The sequence below is a fragment of the Schistocerca serialis genome, chromosome 1, assembly GCF_023864345.2.
Source record: "Schistocerca serialis cubense isolate TAMUIC-IGC-003099 chromosome 1, iqSchSeri2.2, whole genome shotgun sequence".
Taxonomy (NCBI): domain Eukaryota; kingdom Metazoa; phylum Arthropoda; class Insecta; order Orthoptera; family Acrididae; genus Schistocerca; species Schistocerca serialis.
In genome coordinates this window covers 448,790,340-448,815,184 of record NC_064638.1, presented here as the reverse complement: position 1 = coordinate 448,815,184, position 24,845 = coordinate 448,790,340, and positions in this window count along the sequence as shown.

Sequence of the window (24,845 nt, the reverse complement as noted above, 5' to 3'; positions counted from 1 at the left end):
TTCCAAATAAAAAGGTGAACTCAGTTTCCTTCGGAAAGTGCATGGAAATCAGAGGATAATTGGCTCAAACACAGGGTGGCGCACGAAATGTGTTACCAATTGTTTCTTTCACAATTTACGACGCACATTAGATATCGCGCTGGGATCTCTACAGAAGTACCAGCAGAGCTTGGAAAAACAAATGAGTTACGAAATGACGGTAATTCAAAACACTGCCACTAGGAGACTAGTAAGCAGCAATGGCTGACAATGGAGGACAGACGACACAGCAACGATCGGCAATTGTGTTGCTTTTTCATGAAACGAAAAGCCTTGTTGTGACTCAGAGGCGTTTTCGACAACAGTTTAACACACGAAGAGCCCCATGCAAGAAGACCATCCCCAGGTTGTACGATAAATTTTTACAGGAAGGAATAGTATTGGAAGCGAAGTGACCTCGGCCTAAGCCTGTTTATTCATCGGAGAATATTGAAGCGGTACAAGTTGCTGTACAGAGAAATCCCGGGAAATCGTGTAGAAAGGCAGCAGTGCAACTGGGAATATCCAGACGCTCCGTTCAACGCATTCTTAAAAGTGACCTCCATATGTACCCATACAAGATGACCTGTGCACAGAAGCTCACAAGCAGCAGAGACTACTGTTTGCTCAGTGGGCGGAGGATAGGGAAGAATGGAATAAATATTAGTGTCATTGGTTTTGAGAAACAGCGGAAGTCGTTAAAACTGACAAAGCTCCAAGGCCTAGCGGAATCCCTGTCAGACTCTACACTGAATTTGCGGCTGATTTAACCCCTCTTATCACTATAATCTATCGTAGATTCCTCGAACAAAAACCCGTACCCAGCTCCCGGAAAAAGGCCGAGATCACACCCTTCTACAAGAAGTGTAGTGGAAGTGATCCACAAAACTACTGTCCAATATCCTTGATATCGTTTTGTTATAGAATCTTAGAACATATTCTGCGCTCAAGCATAATGAGGTATCCTGAACAGAATGGCCTCCTCAGTGCCAACCAGCATGGTTTTCGGAAACATCGATCATGTGAAGGCCCGTACGGACTTCTCTCACATGACATACTGACTTTGGATCAAGGCAGCCAGGTAGATGCCATGTTTCTTGATTTCCGTAAAGCATTTGACTCGGTACCGCACCTATGCTTATTGTAAAAAATACGGTCATATAGGGTATCAACGTAATTTGGTGCCTGGACAGAGGACATTTTAGTAGCGCGGACGCAGCATCTTATTTTGTATGGAGAGTCATCGTCAGATGTAGAAGTAACTTCGGGTGTGCCCCAGGGAAGTGTGTTGGGACCCTTTCTGTTCATATTGTATGTTAATGACCTTGCACCCAATATTAATAGTAACATTTGGCTTTTTGCAGATGATGCAGTTATCTATAATGAAGTACTATGCGACCGAGGCTGCATCAATATTCAATCAGATCTTGTTAAGCTTCCACCATGGTGCAGAGTTTGGCAACTTGCTCTAAATGTTCATAAATGCAAAATTTTGCACTTTATGAAACGACAAAACGTAGTATCGTACGACTGTAATATCAATTAGTCACTGTTGGAGTCCATCAACTCATAAAAGTACCTGAGTGTAACACTTTACAGTGATACGAAATGGAATGATCTCATACGTTCAGTCGTGGGTAAAACAGGTGACTGACTTTGCTTTATTGGTAGAATACTAGGGAAGTGCAATCAGTCTAAAAGAGAAATTGCTTACAAATCACTTGTGCGACCCATCCTAGAATACAGCTCAAGTGCGTTGGACCTGTACCAGTCAGGACTAACAGGATATATTGAACGTATATATAGAAAGCCAGAACGAATGGTTACGGTTTTTTTTAATCCATGGGAGATTTTCACAGACATACTGAAGGAAATGAAATGGCAGACTCTCGAAGACAGACGTAAACTGTCCGAGAAAGTCTATTAACAAAGTTTCAAGAATCTGCTTTAAATGAGTACTCTAGGGGTATACTACAACCCCCTACGTATCGCTCACACAGGAATCGTGAGGATAAAATTAGAATAATTACTGCACACACAAAGGCATCCAAACAATCATTCTTCCTGCGCTCCGTACGTGAATGGAAGAGGAAGCAATCCTAACACCTCGTACAATGGGACGTATCCTCTGCCATGCACCTCACGGTGGTTTTCAAAGTATAGATGTAGAGGCACGTTGTAGAAGCACTGTAGCCTAGGCTATTTTCTGCCATCTCATGACGCTGATCTTTTTCTTTACCTCGGGTAAGCGGACATGCTTTTTTCTTTTCTTCATTACTTGCTGATCCTTCAATACGTTCATTACAGGCATCACTTAATGGCTCACGTTCCATACCCTTAGTTTCTGAAAATTGCAGACACTTTAGTGCACACGAAGACCTGCACAGAACAGCTTAATGTAGCAATAATGCACATAATTAGAAAAATCTTTGACAACAATTGTTTATCAGGGCTGCAACCTATATCATTATTTAAAGACCAGTACTTAATGGACTCAGCCTTATATTTTCCTGTTTCATATGGACTAAGCTGTTTCTTTCCCTGTACGGCATTTTTTCAAACCTCATTTACAGGATGACCGAGCTTGTTGTTGCCTACGTACTCTAACGTCTCCTGACAAAACACATATTATATGTGGTAAAAAAGGAGAAAAGAATAGTTGAACTGGATGATTGTCATTGTGTGGACTACGATTGTGTGAATTTTATGTAATAAAGAGAAAGCATTATGTGTCATGTTTTGTTCCTTAATAGAATTATGTACTTATTTTTTTAAAGATAATATCTGTGTCGGCGAGTGCTGAAACCGCCACAGACGATACTTATTAAATATCAAACAAAGATGAGAATATGTCACAACGAGTATAAATAGTAGTGACCGAACATTAATTTCTCTGTTGTCTTCTTGGATTTACGTGAGTAGGAAGAGCCTGTGACGTTATATTTTATGCTTGTGTAGTAGCATTCTTTTGTCAAGATTGAGAGACGTACCCCATTAGTTACTGATTTATAAAGGTGTGTAATAATTTAATCTGTCTAAATGTTTTGAATAGAGTTACTTAGAGAAAACTTGCATTATGATTTGTAATAAGCTTGCCTGGTATTTTATTCCATCCTTTCAAGACGTTTTCAACAATTTAAATACTATTCGTGGTGCTGAGCTGCGCTACGAACGAACGAGCCGCTGCCGCGGCGCATTCAAACTCCATTAAATGAAACCAATCATACCGCAAAGAAGCGGACAGGTAATAGTGAACTAAAATTATTTCTTTCAGCTTTCGGAATTGCAGAGAAGAGCAGTAGATTTTTATGATGTGTTTTACAGGTGGACGCGGGCTGCGGATGATATATTATCAACAGTGCAAACAGATAATTTACCTTCATAACATAAAAGAAATCTGACTGTGCGTAGTTCTGGTCTGGCAAACATTATAGTAAAAACATCTTTTTCTCTGATAATAGTCTCATGTTGTCGAATTAGTCGTGGTACTTATTGGAGTTTTACTGTCAACAAAAATCCACTGCAAAATTTTGTTGTTGAACAAACATTGCGTACTGTAAACTCAGTATTGATAACGAAATAATTTTCAGTAACCTCTTCAATAACTATGAAATAAGGAAGATATGATGAACTTTATAGCGAGTTACAGTAACGAAACAATGTTCTTTTTATAGAAAGCCAGATCCAGAATAATAAGAACATAATATATTTTGTTTTGTTGAAAATTAATGATCACAGCACAGCATCCCTAAAAAGTATTTCAGAGCTCTTTTCGTAGCAGCATATTTTATCTCATATATTAGTTGCTGCGCGAGCAGTAACAAAGTAGAGAATCGGCGAAAGTACTACAGCAGGAAATATTCAGTCTGTTCCACACTGTCATACACCGTGGAAAACTCAAAAAATAAATAGAATGGACTTAGCTCCTTCTTTTCCTGGATCCTACACATGCGAGAGAGATGATAATTATTGAAGTCAGATGAAATGTTATACATTATTGGTACATCATATCGACGTAAATAGTATTTTATCATCTTGTTTATTTAAATTCCACAGACTAAAGGATAATTTTTATTTTACGACACTATAGATAGCACCGGTCGAGAGGAGAGCGAGACAGTGATATAGCCTATCCCCAACGTTATTCAGTCTGCGCACTGAGCGAGCAGTAAATGAAACTAGAGAAGAATTCGGAGAAAGAATTACAATTCAAATGGTTCAAATGGCTTTGAGCACTATGGGACTTAACATCTATGGTCATCAGTCCCCTAGAACTTAGAACTACTTAAACCTAACTAACCTAAGGACAGCACACAACACCCAGTCATCACGAGACAGAGAAAATCCCTGACCCCGCCGGGAATCGAACCCGGGAACCCGGGCGCGGGAAGCGAGAACGCTACCGCACGACCACGAGCAGCGGACAATTAAAGTTCAGGGAGCACAAAAAAAACTGCGAGGTTTGTATTGTACTGTATTTCAGTCAGAAACAGAAAAGAAATTGAAAGCATAGCTGAACGGTATGGGTAGTGTCTTGAAACGTGGATACAAGATGAACATCAATAAAAGAAAAACACGGGTGATGGAATGTAATCTAATTAAGGCAGACGATACTGAGGAAATTAGATAAGAAATTTGAAATTAGATGCAAAGGCCACATACGTTGTCGAACGACCACGGCATAATACTGGTAGTTTCTGTTCCAAAAATGTTCGATATTTGCGTCCATTTAACGTTCTGTGGATAAAATACCGACCAATGAGTTTATTCCCTGTGATGCCACACCATACAGTAACCGACCTAGGACGTCGATGATCAACTAGCCGTAACCAGTGCAGATTCTCTACACTCCAGTAATGCATGCTACGCCGGTTATAGCTACCATGATTTCTGAATGTAGTCTCGTCGGAAAACAGTACATCGGCAGGGAACCTGGGGGTTGTTTGCATTTGTTGACGTGCCCATTCACAAAACACTACCGAGCTATGGAAATCGGTACCATGAAGTTCTTGATGAAGTGACACGTGATATGAATGATACTTATGACGATGCAGTATTGAGATAGCACTACCTATTGACGTACCGGATTTGCGGTGTTATTGCCGGACGCTTATCCGTGGGTCATGGTGCACTATGTATAGTACAGCTATTTCATTAGCTTCTCCTGTAACAAGTTTGGTTCGTTTCCTTTTGCCGGTCTGTGCGCTGGCATCAGGCATGAAGGCGTTCACAGTATTGTAAGAGACATTTCTCTGCAAAACGCTCTGCATGTAGGGCAACAGTAGCCTCAACATTTCTCTTACATTCTCCATAAATCAGGCTCATTTCAATTCATCGTCCACATGCACATCTGTTCTTCAAGTACTCAATAAAGCAATACCAATCGCCGTTATTCAGGTTTTATTTATAGGCTACCAGTTTCGACGATCTTCAGGCATGCTTCAGTCGAGTCCTGAAGTTGACGTAGTGTATCGTCTAAACTGGTAGGCTTATAACAAAACCTAAATAACGGCGATTGGTATCGTTTTAATGGGTATTGACCAGAATTAGTCCCATACTCCAGACAGAAGATGGAGTTACATTCTTTGTTCTCCAAGGAGGTGTGCAGGCAATAAACACTGCGCAAGTGTTGTAATGTTTAGTGTCGCTATCTGTTCTACGTCTGCACGAGATGTGAGCTATAGTCGCAGTATACTGCCTGTTGACGATAGTCGTAGTTCACTACACGGTCCCTGTGGCGCGTTGAGTACTCCCCTCCTCGATACGTCGGAGGAATATTTTGCGAGTGGGGTTTCCAATTAGATTTTGTGAAATACTCTCCTGTCCCATCCTCGCAGCATAGAGATGGGGTTGCAAGTGCCATTGTATAGTCAAGGGCCATTAAGTAGCATGTCGTAAATTACAATTGTGTAGCCGTTTCTATGCCTCCGATTACAGCTCCATCTGTGGCGAAACGAAGAAACTACTTAAGAAAAAATATATGTATACTTTGCAGTAGAGTCGTAATGTGCAATCAAAAACGGGAGTTCCAATTGAGTATATCAAAGTTGCCCCAGCCACCCCGGCATGGGATAATTTTTAGATACGATGTGTAGTTTTTGAGATCGTGTATAGTGGCGCCGAGTGGATTGGAGAGAGTGGGGGTGGGGAGGGGGCGGGGGAGGGTGCACTGTGAACCGAGTTCTGAATTTGTTAACTGTAAAAGATGGCCTCTCTGATTCTGTTATGCCTCCTTGGGGCTCATCCGAATGTAGTTTAGTGCAGGTGGAACATTGGCTGTCCAGTATAATGTACTGGTTTCCGTTCCTCGAGCCTCTGACATAGACTGATGAGGCGAAACCTTACAGCCACCTGTGTAATAGCACACTGACCAACCTTTTAAAGGAATTACAGTTACAGTTCCGCGTGGTGTGGATATGACAAGTCCTGGGTAGGCTTATGGATGTGTATGGGTGCACATATCTATACACAGGACACGCAATTCCCATAAATCACCGGCCGGTGGTTTGTAGTCAGAGAACTGGCGACGGATAGCGTCTCAAATTTGTTTCATCAGGATCAAATCCAGACATCTGCCTTAATCCACTATCGTCCCCCTCAAATCCCTGTGGGGTTTTTCTGATCAGTTGTCCTGTTGGAAGACGCCATCACTGTCGCAGAAGGCATCAGTCATGAAGGGATGTAGGTGGTCAGCAATGATGTTCATGTAGTCCACAGTTGCCAGGTGCCATGAAGCCTGACACGTTTCCATTCACGATCGAATTTCGACGTATCCGTGTCTACTACAATCGTAAGCGATCATGTCATCTGGTCAACAAGGGAACACGTATGGGTCGTCTGCTGCAGAGCCTTACGTACAGCCGGCCAGTGTAGCCGAGCGGTTCTAGGCGCTTCAGTCTGAAACCGCGCGACCGCCGCGGTCGCAGGTTCGAATCCTGTCTCGGGTATTGATGTGTGTGATGTCCTTAGGTTAGTTAGGTTCAGGTATTTCTAAGTTCTAGGGGACTCATGACGTCAGATGTTAAGTCCCTTAGTGCTGAGAGCCATTTGAAACTTACGTACAGCTACGTGCTATAAACAGTGTGCTCCGAATTCATGTGCCTCCGTCATCATTGTTCTCTGTCGTCATATCTGTGATAGATCGCCACCTAACCTAATTCATAGAGCGCGGAAGCCTCTCGGACCTCCATATCCTGCGACGACACATGGACGTCCAAGACGTTCCACTTTCCACAGATTCTGAGGACTGCAGCACGCGAACAGCCCAGATACCGGCCCATACCAATCTGCCCATCGTCAAAGTGACTTACGATAGTGGCTTTCTCCATTTGCATCCTATAGTATAACTAGGAATTATTCCAATTCGTGTCTGCTCCATTTATGTAGGGTGATCAGAAACAGTCTGAAAAGCTTATGTTGCAGGATACGTTGTGTTAGAAGTAATAAAAAAAGTCGACACAGTTACGAGTTAATTAACATTGAAGTTAGCCATTCAGGCCGTTGCCCTCTCAAGTTCAAGTGGTCCGCTAGATACAATTACTGTCAGTTGTTCTCATAGTCCACAGCTCGTGGTCTCGCGGTAGCGTTCTCGCTTCTCGAGCAGAGGGGTCCCGGGTTCGATTCCCTGCGGGGTCAGCGATTTTCACATGCGTAGAGATGACTGGGTGTTTTTGTGTCGTCTCTACTAGGACCTTACCTAGTACGGCGGTACGGGTCTCCCGCATCGTTCCCCTACGCTTTGTCAAGGAGTATGGGACTTCATCATCGTTCTCATAGCCGTTGACAGCGCACGAGGCTTCCCAACCTTCGGTTCGGCTTCGATCCTTTTTGCTGTCCCAAGTCCAATTTCTGTATCACTCTCCCGTTCAATTTTAGAAGACTAAACGAAAAACGCGTTTGGCGACATCGTCTCAGGTGGGTTACTTGAATTTGTTCGCGCAACGGCTCGACTGGCTGAAATCAACGCTAACTAACTCGGAAACGGCGCAACATATCGAATTTTTTCTTGACAATTATTTCTGTGCTCAACCTACCCTGCAAGAGCCTTTCAAGCTTTTCAGACTGTTTCTAACCATCCTGTATACTTTTCTTACCGCGTCGCGTGCTCGCAACCCTACCAGGCGGTTTCCAGTCTCGCGATGGGCACTGGTCGTAATCTTTCGGCTCATCAGTGAATTCTAAAGAGAGCCACACATATTTAATCAGGTATGAAACGTAAGGAGTCGAACACAGATAGCCTACTGACAACTGTACGGTACTAGACTGAAAACTGCATTGTTCTCTCCATAATAATTTTCTTTGTTAATTATTTATGAACCGATTGACTTACTAATATTTTTCCCCTAGCGACATTATATTTACTATTTCAATTTCCGAAAATCAGTATACTTTGTCTTACATACTTTTCTTTAAATTATATAATTTTTTGAAATGAATTCTTTATGAATATATCCTTACTATTTATTGAAGTCATAAGCAGCGAAGATAATATTGTTTTAGAAGTTTTTGTTTGTGTAGTATACTCAAAAAATACAGGCATATCCGTGCCACTAGATATTTCTCACACTCATACCGTGTACCGCTTTTCTTCTTCCTTGCTTTTGCATACTGTACACTTTCTTGAGGGTGTTTTTCTTGACAAGATTGGGACGGATAAACCTAACAAAACCTGAAAATGATTGCTTATAACTCGCAAAATGTCCAAAAAATCGAGTGTATTGCACACCACTAAATAGATCGAATTCTCAGCTTCCCAATGGTACATTACGTATCATGCCATCCTTTAACAGAGAAAAAGAAACAGTAAGAATAAGCTGTAGCTGCTCGGCCCGTCTCACAGCTGACAATGTAATAACGGACTTGAAACCTACGGCGGGCTGTGAGCCGGCTTTATAAGCAAATGGATTAAGTGTCTTCCAATGACAGAAAAATTCTCGGCCTAACAACAGACGTTTGTAGTATGAGCTACAATCTGTATATCTTCTCGACGTGATTTGGGAACATGGCTGATAATGATAAGAATTTTGATGACCAGAGCACGAATCTAAAAGGAACGTTTTCCTCAGAATGGAAATTCTTTCCAAATTTGCCATGTTTCGATAAGTGTGTCAGAAGTGTTTTTGTGTGTAACGTTGATCTTTTCACATGTGGTCCAATTCCCGACTGATTCACACAGCGAACCATCCAGACTGATCACGGTCATAATTGTGTGAATGTGTGAGTTAAGACATCGGCAGCGATATCTTCTTTGTATGTGTTTTCGTCCTATGAGCAAGAACTTTTTTAGTTTACCGTTGTCTCTGAAAATCAAACCGAGCGGCATTGTACATGCAAGATTCATTAAAATCAGTGATGGTATTCTTTGCGCGTGTGACATACGCTTTGAGCATTTCGTTGTGAACATTATCTGTCTCCGACGTATTCTTAGATACCAACCTCGTTACTTTTCTAGTCATGATTTTGTACGATTTAAGAGAGTTATCAAACTTGGAGGAATTGTAAATTTTGTTACGCCTATATCGTTATCAATACACAGGGTGTTTCATGAATATCATTACAATCTTACAGGGGCTGTAGAGGGAACTTGGTAGATAAAGTTTGGTAAGGTACCCATGTTCCGAAATGTACCATTTGGCAGCAAAATAAGTTTGAAGATCGGATCACTTTCAAATCCTCCGCCTCATGGTGTACGCACAAATTCGCCAGAGGACCACGTCGTTATCCCCCACTCTAATTATGAACACAAACACCACTTTCGTCGGACTATTTTTGATTCAAGAGGGATACAGACGAATAGAATCTATCGTTGTAACCGCATTTTTGTTCACTGTAATCGAAACGAACAATATCGTGTCATCGAAAGATATTGAGAACTACCGTGATATAACAAGAAGTGTTAGTATTAGGTATTACAAAGGTGACGAACAATGGAGTAGGCAGACTTGTCGTGCCGCAACCTGATGTGGTTTTACACTCGAAGCCAACGTCACTTAGAACCACATTCAAAATTTCAGCTGTCGGCGCACAATAGAAATTACTTAAAAATCACAAAAACGGGTATTTATTCGCTTTGCGCTTGCGGCTTAGAAATGAATGCCCCTGGATTCGTCGTTTCTATTATATCTCTCTCCCAGGCCTTGTGACACAGAGAAACTAGTATATATCTCTTTCTCTTACTTTCCGGAATATAAGTGAAAACAACATTCTTACCACAATTCACACACCAAAAAATTATTATCGGTATTAAATCTCACGGCGCAGGTCATAGGGAACACTGTGAGTATTTTGCTGCTTACAACCAACCTCATCCATGAACAGATAGGAAACGTGAATATTAGGTAACGCGCGAAATGGTGGCTACAGTTTTATACCAACGCGTAAATAGTGTAAACGTTTGCTTAGCAAAGATCGAAACATTCAGTAAGAGACTGTGGTTGTACCGAGAATAAAAAACTGAAGATATTTACTCACATAACCAATCTGGCACTGAAAAATAAACATTTGTTTAACAACAGTGTCCGAAAGAAATGTCATGAACTAAATTTTCCTTGTCAAACAACGAAAAAACGATGGTTTTTTGGGTGGACTACTGGGGTAAGACCAGTCTTACAGTGTCAGCAGAAAGACTACTGACCGTTCTCAACGTGAAATGCTTAGGTGGAAAAAAGGAAGTTGCAAAATGATATAAAATAATGGTGACATCAAACGTAAATTTTACTGAATTTTTATCTGAAACCAGACAAAATTACTTTAGTTTTAAGTGACGTTAACTTCAAGTGATAAAATCACAGCAGGTTTCGACACGAGAGGTCCGACTGTTGCATTGTTCGTCACGTTTTATGACCTAACACTAACACTTTCTGTAGTATCACGGTGGTTCTCAATATCTTTCAGTGACACGGTGTTATTCGTTTCGATTACAGTGAACAAAAATGCGGCTACAACGATGGATTGCCTTCGTAAGTAATAAACGAAAATTCACGATTTGCTAAGGTACTATCCTTTTAAAGTGTTTTACTTGCTGCATTATTACTGGAAGAACACCCAGTTTTCAAATCAGAATTAGTGGTTGTGTGCCGTGCGGAGTGGCCGCGCGGTTTAGGGCATCATGTCACAGACTGCGCGGTCCCTCCCGTCGGGGTTTCGAGTCCTCCCTCGGGCATGGTTGCTTGTGTTGTTCTTAGCATAAGTTAGTTTAAGTAGTGTATAAGTCTAGGAACCGATGACCTAAGCAGTTTGGTCCCTTAGGAATTCACACACATTTGAACAATAGCTGTGTTTTGCATCTTGTCAATAGTAACAGTAGCATCTCTATTTCTAACAACAGCCGTGCATCTCCGTGTGTTGCATAAAATAATACAAAAAGAACGAGCAAATTATTTGCAGTAGGCTTGTTTTCAGTTATCACCATATTCCTTCGAGATTTTCAAAAGTATATGAAGGATAAAAATCATATATCCTTTGACAGAAGCTACCTTAATGGTGTCTTCCTGTATGAGTTGGCGACTGTGAAATATAAAGCTCGAGGTAATTTGTTGCACCATCTCATTGGCACCTTCAGTGTGCATAAGCGAATAACGCCTTGCTCTATGAGTCCCTTCTATGCAGTTCCACCTCCTCAGCAGAAAATGCATTATGTGATAGCATATACAACGGAAACAAGAATAATAATGCTACTAGTTCGACACTAATATGATCAAACCCCCTATCAACAGTCTTCATAAGCTGGTTGTTTGTCAGATTCTTAGTCACTCGCTGTCCTTGAGCAGTTGGCTTGAGAGATATACACATGCTGTTAACAACGCTAAGTTAGAAGATGTTCAGACTGAATTTCTTGTTAAATTGAATGATTGTAGCCTTCCAATCCAAATCCAGATGAAATATCTCAATGAACGAACATTCAGCATTGGTCATGTCAAGAAAGATCGTTATCGTCCAATATATCGTTTAAGACTAGTAATTTCATCGTGCAACATTTTGTCCTAAACACACAATTAACATCATATTATGTTCCACTTCAAGCGACGGAAAGCGTTCTAAATGGAGTTGTCATCTAACCAGCCAAACATTGCGTAAATTTTGTTCCTACGTAAATTCTGGCGTCCTTTTCCTGTACGTGACATGAATTCATTGAAATGTGATGATCCCTTGATCAAATACTTGCACCCCATTGCATAACAATGCTATATACTAATTAGATCTTCCAAAGCACTCTTCATTCTTCGTTAACTGGATATTGATACACTGAATCGTCCAAGGGAATTGGTGTAGGCATGCGTATTCAAATACAGAGATATGTAAAGAGGCAGAATACGGCGCTCCGGTTGTCAACGCCTGTATAAGGTAAGTGTCTGGCGCAGTTGTTACATTGGTTACTGCTGCCACAGGGGTAGGTTATCAAGAGTTAAGTGTGTTTCAGCGTGGTGTTACAGTCGGCGCTACGAGCGATGGCACACAGCATCTCCGAGGTAGCGGTGAAGTGGGGATTTTCTTGTACGATCATATCACGACCGTTCCCTGAATATCAAGAATCCCGTGAACTATCCAATATCCGACATCGCTGCGGCCGGAAAAAGATCCAGCAAGAATGGGACCAACGACGACTGAAGAGAATCCTTCAACGTGACAGAAGTGCAACCCTTCCGCAAATTGCAGCAGATTTCAATGCTAGGCCATCAACAAGTGTCAGCGTACGAACAATTCAACGAAACATCATCGATATGGGCTTCCGGAGCCGAAGGCCCACTCGTGTACCCTTGATGACTGCACGACACAAAGATTTACGCCTCGCCTGGGCCCTTCAGCACCGATACTGGACTGTTGATGACTGAAAACATGTTGCCTGGTCGGACGAGTCTCGTTTCGAATTGTATCGAGTTTATGCACGTGTACGGGTGTGGAGACAACCTCATGAATCCATCGACCCTGCATGTCAGAAGGGCACTGTTCAAGTTGGTGGAGGTTTTGTAATGGTGTGGAGCGCGTGCAGTTGGAGTAATGTGGGACCGCCGATACGTCTAGACACGACTCTGACGGGTGACACGTACGTAAGCATTCTGTCTGATCACCTGCATCCATTCATTCCATTGTGCATTCCGACGAATTTGGGCAATTCCAATAGGACAATGCGACACCCCACACGTCCTGAATTGTTACAGAGTGGCTCCAGGAACACTCTTCTGAGTTTAAACACTGCCGCTGGCAACCAGACTCCCCAGACACGAACATTATTGAGCATATCTGGACTGCCTTGCGATGTGCTGTTCGGAAGAGATCTTCACCTTTTCACAGGCCTGCAGGATTGAAGGTGTCAATTCCTTCCAGCACTCTTTCAGACGCCGGTCGAGCCAATACCACGTCGTGTTGCGGTACTTCTGCGTGCTCGCGGGAGCCCTACGCGATATTAGTTTCTTAAGCATTTCAGTGTGGGTCTTAGAATTGGGATCTGGTGCCCAGGAAACCACATTAGAAGATGATAATTAACGAATCACAATTGAAGTGAGTCATCACAGCTTTAGCTATCATTCTCAACTGGAAATTTCAGTCTGTCTATCTCGAAAAGATCCATATTTTCTCAGAAGGAAACCACACCATTCCTGAAACAGTGAAAATGTAAACAGGTGTTTTGTATTCTAGCACGGACTGTGCTTGGTGATACAGAGGCTCATGCCAGGTATTGTTCACCTGGAACATAGACGCGCCCCGCTCACGTATAGGCACTTGTTGTCGCCCGTGAAGAGTCGCCCAACTGCAGTCCCCTCATTCACTCGGTGGTAACCAGTCTGCAGTCCACGCACGGCCTCGCACATCAACCACAACGGCTATTTTAGGGGCTCCTAAACACCATCCAGGTCCGTGCCTATTTTGCTACGACAGTGCGACACGCGCCGTCGCGGTACATCGACGGTGGCTGTGAAAGCACCCTTGACAGACGAGAGAGCACGAGGAGGCTGCAGCACACTTTCACTTTCTCCTCTTTCTTGTTTGCATGTGTGTCTACGTTTCATATTTACGATGAAAAGTCGAAGCACAAAAATGCGGTAGTAGCGCGACATGGAGCTGCGCTGTAGCTAATTACGTCTGTATTTCTATTTCAAGGGAGGTACCGACGTCAGCTGCAGCTGGGCATTAAAATAATTCAGAGGTGAAAGCTGAAAACTTGTGTCTCACCGGGACTCGAATCCTGATTTTCCGCCTTACGCGAGCAGTCGCCTTAGCGACTTCGGCCGTCCTAGCACGCTTAGCATGGAACTGAAATTTTCAAAGTTCCGCACACTACGAAATAGCATCCCCGTACATCTATCCCATTTGGAGAGGCTCGAACCCTGTTATGCATCCGCACTGACGATGCTGAAGCAGTCAAGCATATATAGTAATCTGTCTTTACCTATAGTGACTTCATTGTGCAGGTTTTGGCCCCAAACGCGTGACCCCAATGCATTATGTTAGTCCTTATTTTCTTTTGACTGCCAGTTTTCCGAGCGCATGCGAATGGGGAATGAATGATTTTTCTTCAGCTTTTTAAAATTGGATATTTGGCATTTCACTGGGTGTACCTGTTTAGTAAGACTGAAATACATAAATAGAGATCATACGCTTGGACTCTAAGAACAGAGTTTCCTACTAATTGATCTACGGTTAACAGCCTAAGTATTAGAAGACCAAGCATTGCTGTCCCAGATGCATGCGTGAAATATGATGGATTCTAATGAATTCGGGTAACACTGTTCCGTTCAAGCATTTAGTGTTAATGTGTATTCACTTCTGTAATTGTATTCTTCGTCTATGTAGCATATGCACTGAACAATGGGTTGGAAACGTTGAACCACGCACGAATCAAAACGGATGTCGCACACTGAAACTTACCGTGGTTCTTTGGGTATGGTGCACCATACAAGCTAATAACAAACATGCGTAGACTGTGCAGTGAAGTGCTGTAAGCGCTTTGTTGCAAGGAACCCAACCCCTCCAATAAACTGTTACCGAGTGAGTTGATGCTTACGTGTTAGAAAGGACGGCGGGTCTACTCCACATCTAGCAACCTCCATTCCCCGTCACTGCACAATCCGCTCATGTGTTTCTTATGATCTCAATGGAACATTAATCTCCTTTCCTTCATTTCCTTTTTCGTGTTAGACATGTGGCACTGTTAACATGGTATGTTAATCTTCATGGTAAACCTCTCAGGGTTTGGAAGGAAAATCGAAGGAAACAATGACAAGATCGGAGTTTCCATGAAAGGCTCTGAATAATGTAATTAGCTGCACACTACCTATGAAAGGCTTGGATACGAGGTAAAATTCCCATGCGGGTCACCAATAGCCGGCCGAAGTGGCCGTGCGGTTAAAGGCGCTGCAGTCTGGAACCGCAAGACCGCTACGGTCGCAGGTTCGAATCCTGCCTCGGGCATGGATGTTTGTGATGTCCTTAGGTTAGTTAGGTTTAACTAGTTCTAAGTTCTAGGGGACTAATGACCTCAGAAGTTGAGTCCCATAGTGCTCAGAGCCATTTGAACCATTTGGTCACCAATTTAACGTGCCACGTAAATCGATAAACCATATATTCGTTGCAGTAAAAGAATCCATTCTCAACCACTTGCTACTTTGTAAAGTCTGCATTATCGTGTGTCGAAGAACTAGCTATAGAAATTAGCAAAGCAATTTACGAGATTAATGAGGCAAGTAACGCGATTGTTGACGCAATGTGCTCGTTTTTTTCATGTTACGAGGCTCAGTACACGTCAGCTGGTCACAAGCAAATCACATTCTACTCTCAGAACTCTTCTTTCGCCGTAGAGAGAAATTCAGGCTGTAATGAAACTTTCCGAAGGGTACTGGACTTTCATCGGATGCTTGTATCGGATAAACTATTCAATGACTGTTTTTTAAGGGACATGACGTTCGTCGTTCACTGTAGGAATTATTTATTTCACAATTGCAATTTCAGCCTTTGGGCCAATTTCAAGAGGCACTGTAAAAGATGTTGCTTTAGCACATGTCAGGCGGAAATCCTCCGACATAGGCCTTTTCACTGTAGAAATACAGTAAGAGTCGTCTGATGTTACTGTATATCTACAGTAAAAAGACCTATTTTTTATGATGACTTGTATACATGTCGGAGGACTTCAAAGTCTGATTTATAAAATAAATATTTCTTACAATCAACGGCGACAATGTTGTCCTTAAAAAAAATTCTACTTGAGTGTGAACCCGGATCATGAGAACTTATTCAAAGACTCATCAGGATCTTGCTTTGTTTTTGGAGGAGGTTTCGTACAAGAGAACTGGAGATGCTGAGCATTGTACACCGGTATCTAGACGAGAGGAAGTAAAATTGGAACTGTTCTGAGAGTATGTAGTGGCGGATACAGGTGAAATATAGAACAGACGGCTGGTTTGATATGATGAAGGATAAGGGATCGCTCGAATGTATAGATTGTTTTGAAACGCAGATGTGACTTAACAGATTATACCTTCTAAGACGGAATGTGATGTATTCATTTGGAAAAAAGCACCTGACGTCGTGACCCACAAATTCGTCGGATATCAACCTTTCTGAACAAATCTGAAAAGTCATCATGCAAATTAAGGTATCGCTTTTAAAACAGCACTCGAAATATTAGAGCTGGCCTCCATTTAAGACCGACATCTTTGTCACGTCAAACCGACTTATGACACTAGCATCAACTACGTACATGTGAACAAAATTCCAGTTAATTAGATAGGAGAAGGTGGAGAAATACTGATTGAAAATCTTGAAACACAAAGATCATTCGAAATATGTGAAGTTGATGAAACACAGGGACAGTTGTGTTTATTATGTGAGCACGTCGTCCCTTCCCTGTCCATTCCATGATGAACAACAAGAAAGGTGCAGCCATTTCGTGATCATTATGTGGGAGTGTCACGCCTTGTATGTCCATTCCATTACGAACGGCAAAAAAGATCTACCAACATTGAGGTACGTGTGTTGCAGTAAGGTTCTCCTTGATCACTGAGTACTTCACCTTTATCGATTTCATTAAATGATAATCGTGGCCCCGTATGGTTAACTACTTGAGTTGAAATATTTCATTGACACACGTTTCTGAAAACTTTCCACGATTTCTCATAGCTTTGCGTAACTTCCGCGCAAGATGATAAACGTAAAGGAAGAAAGGTTGTGAATGCAAATATAGTGTCAATGCCATCGAGGTTCCAAGCCGAGAACTGTCCTGGATATTCCAGACGAGCAAGAGGACATACAGCGACTGATGAGGACAGCTAATACTCGCGCGGCTCTTCACAGTGTGTGCAGATCCTTGCTCTAAGTGTACAGAGTTACTTCTGTGTCAAGGACCTCTATCCCACTGATGTGCAATCGTGGCGATGCGGGTTGAGTAATAGTGTTCAACAATGAAAATCACACCATTTCACATAACCTGTATAACAAACCTCTTATCTCAAAAATATTTTGTCTGCCAATAAATCAATCAAATATGTAACGATAAAAATAAAACAATTTCACGTGATCTGTGTAACAAACCTCACATCTGAAAATATGTTTGTCTGTCATAAATCAGTCAAATATGGAACATGATAACATTAAAATACTGATAGTTAATTACTAAAGCGTTGGCAACAAGCGCCAGAACTCTCTTCTCAACAAGAAAATAGTCGGTCTCAGTACCAGGAAAAAAAGGCGAACAAGCTATTAGAATCGAAGCACGATGTCGGAATTGATGTTTCTGAAGGAAACATTTCGGCATTTATCTCAAGCGGGAAACCCAAATTTGGCAGTACTGATATTTCAACCTACAGGATGTTCGGAGGTTCCCCTTACAAACTTCTAGGAATTGTAGAGGGGAGACAGTACATAACATTTTGAGTAGGAACCCTTGCCCGGTAACATACCGTTTCCGTTCTACAAAGATTTCAGTTCAGATGTTTAACTCATCCACTTCTGCTTGAGGAACTGAGTTAAGCGTGACGCAGTAGAACTATTAAGTACCACTTCGAAAGGAAAAGTAACGAAACATCCATTTATCACTTAAGTACATTTGTTTGTATGAACACTTAAACATTACGCCCTGTACATTCAACATGCTGAGCTCTTTTCGTTTTCGATTAATGTTCTGGTACTCCACTCCTCTTCACATTCGTCAGACATAAGCAAAAACACCCTGTGAGTGCGTTAGCGTCACTAGAGTAAATTGCTGGGGGTAGCAGTGGACCCTTATTCTACGATGGAGTACATCGGTGTTTAGCTGTCCGAAATTTCTTTAATTTCTTTATTGTTGTCAAAGAAGTACACTGGTTTACATAGACTGTGAGAAGACAATTTCAGGATAATTGCCAACATAACATATTACATCCTGATTAGCAGAAATAAAACTAAACACAACAATATCATATTTAAATAGAAGGTTTTCTGCAAGTTTTCTATCCCGCCTGGATAGGTGGCGCGTGGACCTGCTCCTGTGAACTGCTTCTGCAAAATAGGCCGAAGGTGAAGGACGCGAGTAGGAGCAGAAAAAGGTGAAGTACTTCAGTACTGCATGAAAATTTAAAGCACCTTTGCTATAGGAAGAATATGGATCCATAAATTGTTACTTAACTTTGGCTGAGATGACCGTACATAAATCAAAGCTAACATCGACAAGAAGTTAAAAAGGAAAAATCTGTAGTGGCTTGCCCAGAAACAATAGAAACGATCTTGCTCGGTCGTCTGCTCGTGATCAGATGGCTGAATGTGGAGCGGCGCTCGTAGAGCTGCACAGTGCCGGCTAGAGGGCGCTGTCGTCGACGAAGATCTTCTGCTCTCGAAGTGCCAACCTATGAAGGCACCTATGTTGTGGCATCGTAGCTATCGATACCACATCCCTCCTCTCTGAAACGGCGCAACGTCGTTGAGTAGGGATTGTGACGGTTGGTGGAGGGACCCAGGGGCGGCGCAACAGGGGCGGACAGCCAGGGCATGCTGCCCACCCACGACCACGAATTTCACGCGAGGTGGCGGGGAAAGCGCCCCGTTGAAAACCTCCCCAGGATGCGCACCGCCGCTGGGTATGCTCGGAGGAGGCGGAGCAACGACCTCCATGGGCGACGGCTCCTTCCGAGTTAATTTCAGCTAATCGGGCATTTTGTGCTCGCTCCTGACGCCTAAAAGTTCCACGTGTACAGCACAAGGGCACCACGTACCTTTGACGTGATCAGTAAATGCGACTCTCTTTTAATTGCGTTTCAGACCTGGAAATTCCCCAATGCAATTTTCTAAAGAATTTCACCGTCGCAGGTAGCGCTGGGCTGTTACCAGCTCCCTTCGATGTATCGCATGGTGCACTCGTTGTCTCCCTTGCTGTGAATCACAGACTACTGCTAGAAGTCTCGTTATATGCGGCCCATGGCTGCAGGGTGTGTTAATACCGTCGAATCGAGTGCCATACCGTTTTACATTACTTACTGTATATTTTTATAGGCAAATCTGATCACTCTCGCCGAAGTATGTCAGGTGACATATCCATCTACTTCTTACGATGTATAAAATCTCATGTAAGGAGCGAAATTAACATTCATTCAGACTGCCACTTTATAGTGTAAACACTAAAACACTACATGTTTAATGCAAAGTGTTTACGATAGTATAAATAAATGTGCTTAAGTGATAAATGGGTGTTTCGTTATGTTACCTTTCGAATTTTTGCCTAATTATTGAACTGCTCACTCCTGACTCAGTTTCTCAAGCAGAAGCAGTTAAAAAAAAAATCAAAAATATTTTGTACTCTCTCCCCTCTAAAAGTTCTAGAAGTGCGTAACGGTAATTTTCGAGCACACTGTATGTCCTCCAAAATTCGAGTCCAGCGTCTTAGACTGCAAGACCTCACTCGGTCCTTCATGTAGTACTCGGAAATGAGATTTGGTTTAAATATGAAGTAAGAAGCAGAGAAATTTTGAATACGTTGTATGTATATGAGCTAGAGATTCCCTATGAGGTAGATAGCTGCAAAGTGATTCTGGCTAGGAATTTCCGTGGAAGAGAGTAAGGAACGTACGTGGATTGAAATTACCACTCAAATGTTCTTACCGGTCTCAATATACGCTAATGTTTCTACCGCCCTCGATATCTAAGAATACAAGTGCAGAGTCCTTTCAAGACTGCCTGAATTTAACAGTACGGAAATGCTCCGACAATATGGTATATTCGGGTTGGATAACTATAGGCATACTACCAGCATCATGAAAGTCTGTACGTGTTGATTCAAACTTCCTGCACCACTGCACGCTGTGTGAAATCAGGCGGATACACTCAGCAGAAAGAAATCGGATGACAGCAAGCACTTCACACTTGGCAAGATGCTCAGTTGTTCTAGGCATCTTTAAGAGCTCACTGCGTACTCAGTACTGAAAAATGCGCCTTGATACGATCAACGGGTGTACTAGAAACACCATGCAACACATCTGCACAAACCATCATAGAATTTTCTTTGTCGTTTTAATCTCGCGATAGATCGGACTTTGGGAAAAAAGAGAATAATTTCCCTTGTTCATCACATTCTGCAGTCAGATTAAACTTTCTTGATAGTTGACATTTCACGCGTTGAGCCTGTTTCCTCCAATCGGAGCGGTCGGCGTCATTCTCGAATCGTTCGCCGTTGCCAAACTGCCTCAACAATTGGTCATTCCACTTCCAGTTCCTTATCCGGTTTTATTTTTTGATGTGACTGGATCGCAAATCATGAGTCTGGCGCTTCTATTTCGTATTTCGTCACAGGTAGTAAACCCACCAATAAATAAATAAATAAAAACACAGCGATGCTACACAGTACTAAGCAAACACTAGTGGATATTTCCCCACCAGACGCGATTCAGCGTCAAATAGCCAGTTGTTATAATCACCGAGACTGGCTTACATCAGATAAGGTTCGCACGACATAGCAAGAAGCCGCATTTTCGATGGCGACTCGTGCACCACTGTTACAGATATAGCAATTCAATCCAGTTTTACATCCTATTGCAATGATTAGCGTATAAACCTGACGTGTAGAGGGTCGTAGGTTCAAATATCGTCAAAGGCAGTATTTTTTTATTTTTAAATCTAGTAAACAGAGTTCGATTCTTTTATTCGGTTAATTGCTTTAAATGTACTTCTTCATTTCTAATAATTTTCTGTGCCACCTTCATCATCATATTGACTTTTTATTTGCTCCTATTTTTCTTCCTATCATTGGAATCTCTATGTGTTGCCTACAATCTGCAGCCAGGAGGTAATGGGGACTGCTCATATGTTGGTAACGTGGCAACCTGCTTTATCTGGGACGCTACATTGTACTATGAATGTTAAGTTCAGTGTAGCCAATCATTGTGTAGAGTTTCGAATACTGTTACGTTGTGTCAGAGAGGCAGTAGTGGCCACGGGTCAACACCCATTGTGAGGTACACTATGTGATAAAAAGTATCCGGACACCTGCCTGAAAATGACTTAAAAGTTCGTTGCGCCATCCATCGATAACCCTGGAATTCAATATGGTGTTAGCCCACCCTTGGCCTTGATGACAGCTTGCACTCTCTGAGGCATACGTTCAATCAGGTGCTGGAAGGTTTCTTACAGAACGGCAGCCCATTCTTCACGGAGTGCTGCACTAAGGAGAAGTATCTATGTCGATCAGTGAGGCCTGGCAGGAAGTAGGCGTTCTAAAACATCCCAAAGGTGTGCTATAGGTTTCAGGTCAGGACTCTGTGCTGGCCAGTCCATTACAGGGATGTTATTGTCGTGTAACGACTCCACCACAGGCCGTGCATTATGAACAGGTGCTTGATCGTGTTGAAAGGTGCAATCACCATCCCCGAATTGCTCTTCAGCAGTGGGAAGCAAGAAGATGCTTAAAAAAATAAAGAAAAAATCAAACAATTAATTCATGTCAAACAAACCATCTCAGGAATTAAATCCTTTGAATAAAACCCGACCAAAGAAGTATTCCACATAAAGACAAATTAGAAGCATTATGATAGTGCCACGCAAAACAACAAAGGGTGCAAGTCTCTTCCATGAAAAACGCGACCACACCATAACATCGCCGCCTCCGAATTTTACTGTTGGCACTAAACACGCGACGTTCACCGGGCATTCGTGATACCCACACCCTGGCCGGCCAGTATGGCTGAGCGGTTCTAGGCGCTTCAGTCTGGAACCGCGCGACCGCTACGTTCGCAGGTTCGAATCCTGCCTCGGGCATGGTGGATGTGTGTGATGTCCTTAGGTTAGTTAGGTTTAAGTAGTTCTAAGTTCTAAGGGACTGATGACCTCAGATGTTAAGTCTCATAGTGCTGAGAGCCATTTTTTGAACCCACATCGTGGCATCGTATCGCCACATTGTGTACCGCCATTCGTCACTCCACACAACGTTTTTCCACTGTTCAATCGTCCAATGTTTACGCTCTTTACACCAAGCGAGGCGTCGTTTGGCATTTACCGGCGTGATGTGTGGCTTATGAGCAGCCGCTCGACCATCAAATCCAACTTTTCTCACCTCCCACCTAACGGTCATAGTCCTTGCAGTAGATGTTGATGCAGTTAGGAATTCCTATAAGATGATCTGGACAGCTGCCTGCGTAATACACATTACGACCCTCTTCAACTGTTCGGCTTGTATGCTATGTGCTGTACGAGTCCCTTCACGTTTCCACTTTAATACCACTTCGGGAACAGTGGAACTAGGGATGCTTAGGAGTGTGAAAATATCGCATACAGACGTATGACACAAGTGACACCAAATCATCTGACCACGTTCGAAGTCCATGAGATCCGCGGAGCGCCCCATTCTGCTCTCTCACGGTGTCTAATGACTACTGAGGTCGCTGATATGGAGTACCTGGCAGTAGTTGACAGCACAATGCACGTAAAAAGTATGTTTTTGGGGGTGTCCGTGTACTTTTAGTGTAGAAACCGCTTACGCTCTCTGGGCCCTTCCGGGCTCCTCGTGAGGACCCCGGAAGGGAGAGGCGATTAGATTACACTTCTCTAGGACGCCGATGAGTACGGATGCTCTGAGTAGCATCTCTGTTTGAGGAGTTGGTTCAAATGGCTCTGAGCACTATGGGACTTAACATCTGAGATCATCAGTCCCCTAAAACTTAGAACTACTTAAACCTAACTAACCTAAGGACATCACACACATCCATGCCCGAGGCAGGATTCGAACCTGCGACCGTAGCGGTCGCGCGGTTCAGGACTGAAGCGTCTAGAACCACTCGGGCTTGAGTACTCTGGTATGTAGCATTGATAATGATGCCGCACCAATTAATTCAATAAGGGAACGGCGTTAATTTCAGTAATATTCAGTTTATTAGGTAAGATCTTTTGTGCAAATGTAGCGTGGCGTGGAGGAGCGGTGCCACCACATGTTGTACAGCTTTAATTAGCTTAGCGTATTATGTATGAATGTATTGTGTGCTTTGTGGAACGCTTGTGTTAAATTTTATTTAATCTACCGTCAAATTTGTATTTAATTACAAAGGACTTAGTAGCCCGTACTCTGGTGCACCACGTGTATTTCTTTGTACACCATGAGGCTCCAGTTCGACTTAAACAAGTCTCGTGTTCGAACTGAAGCCTCAGTTTCATGACGGAGTAGACCTGTTTTGGCTTGGTAAATTTATTTACAAAATTACGGAGTTGTACGTTATTTTAGACGTGGACTTTTTTCTCCAAAATTGACCGTAAAAAGCAGTCGTGCTGTGACACAGTGAGCTTACATGTGGGTTATGGAAACTTTTTTCTAAATTCTATCTTTCGTTGTGTGAGTGACCAATGTAAACGTGGTGTGTGCGATCTTGGTAAATTTTATCCAGCAATTTAGCAGTCTTGCCCCACGTGTGTCGGTCCAGGTGCTGCGCTGTAAATGTGCCCTGTGTCAGTGCACGCGATGGCATCCCAAGTAACTGTATTTTAACTTCTGTGTATGTGTGTGCGTTATGTGAATTATTGTTAAATTCTTTGTTATTATATCTCACAGCGCTGTTCCACCCCCTTGTCAAGATCCTTAAAATCAGTCGGTTTGCACCTACTCTTAGCAATGTATCATGATTATTGGATTGGTGTTTTATTAAATCATCAACTGATCTGTGAGGTAGTGCCTTTTAATCATTTTAATTAATTAATGTTTAAATAAATTTGGCCCACTAATCAGAATTTTGTGTTTGGTAATTGTTTCAGGCAATCAAACGTAGCGTCTACTTACAGAGTCACTCTGGGGATTAGGGAGCCAGTAAAGAGACATTATGCCTAGCTGATCTTACCAGAACCTTGCAGTAGTGAAAGACGACAGGTATCATTCACCTGTAAGCTGTAAGAGGATGTTTCCAGGTAACAAATGATAGCGAGAAATTAGCGTTTACTTTTAGCGCTGAAACAGAACTTTTTCTTTCTTCAGTTTTCTTGCAGAAGCTGCCTTTTATCGCCGTGAATCAAGCGATCGTGATTTTAGTTCTGCGACAGATTGTTGACGGCCGTTTTCTGTAATATGTGTATGTGAAATCTTATGGGGCTTAACTGCCAAGGTCATCAGTCCCTAAGCTTACACACTACTCAACCTAAATTATCCTAATGACAAACACACACACCCATGCCCGAGGGAGGACTCGAATCTCCGCCGGGACCAGCCGTACAGCCCATGACTGCAGCGCCTCAGACCGTTCGGCTAACCCCGCGCGGCTTTCTGTAATACACTGCACATCACGGGGTCTTCGTTAGCTTAGGATATGAGTTTAAATTCAGGGCTACCAAACGCGTCTTCTGCCACAGTTTTACCTTAGGTCACTTAAAATCGGCTGTCGACAGAGCAGCTTGGAATT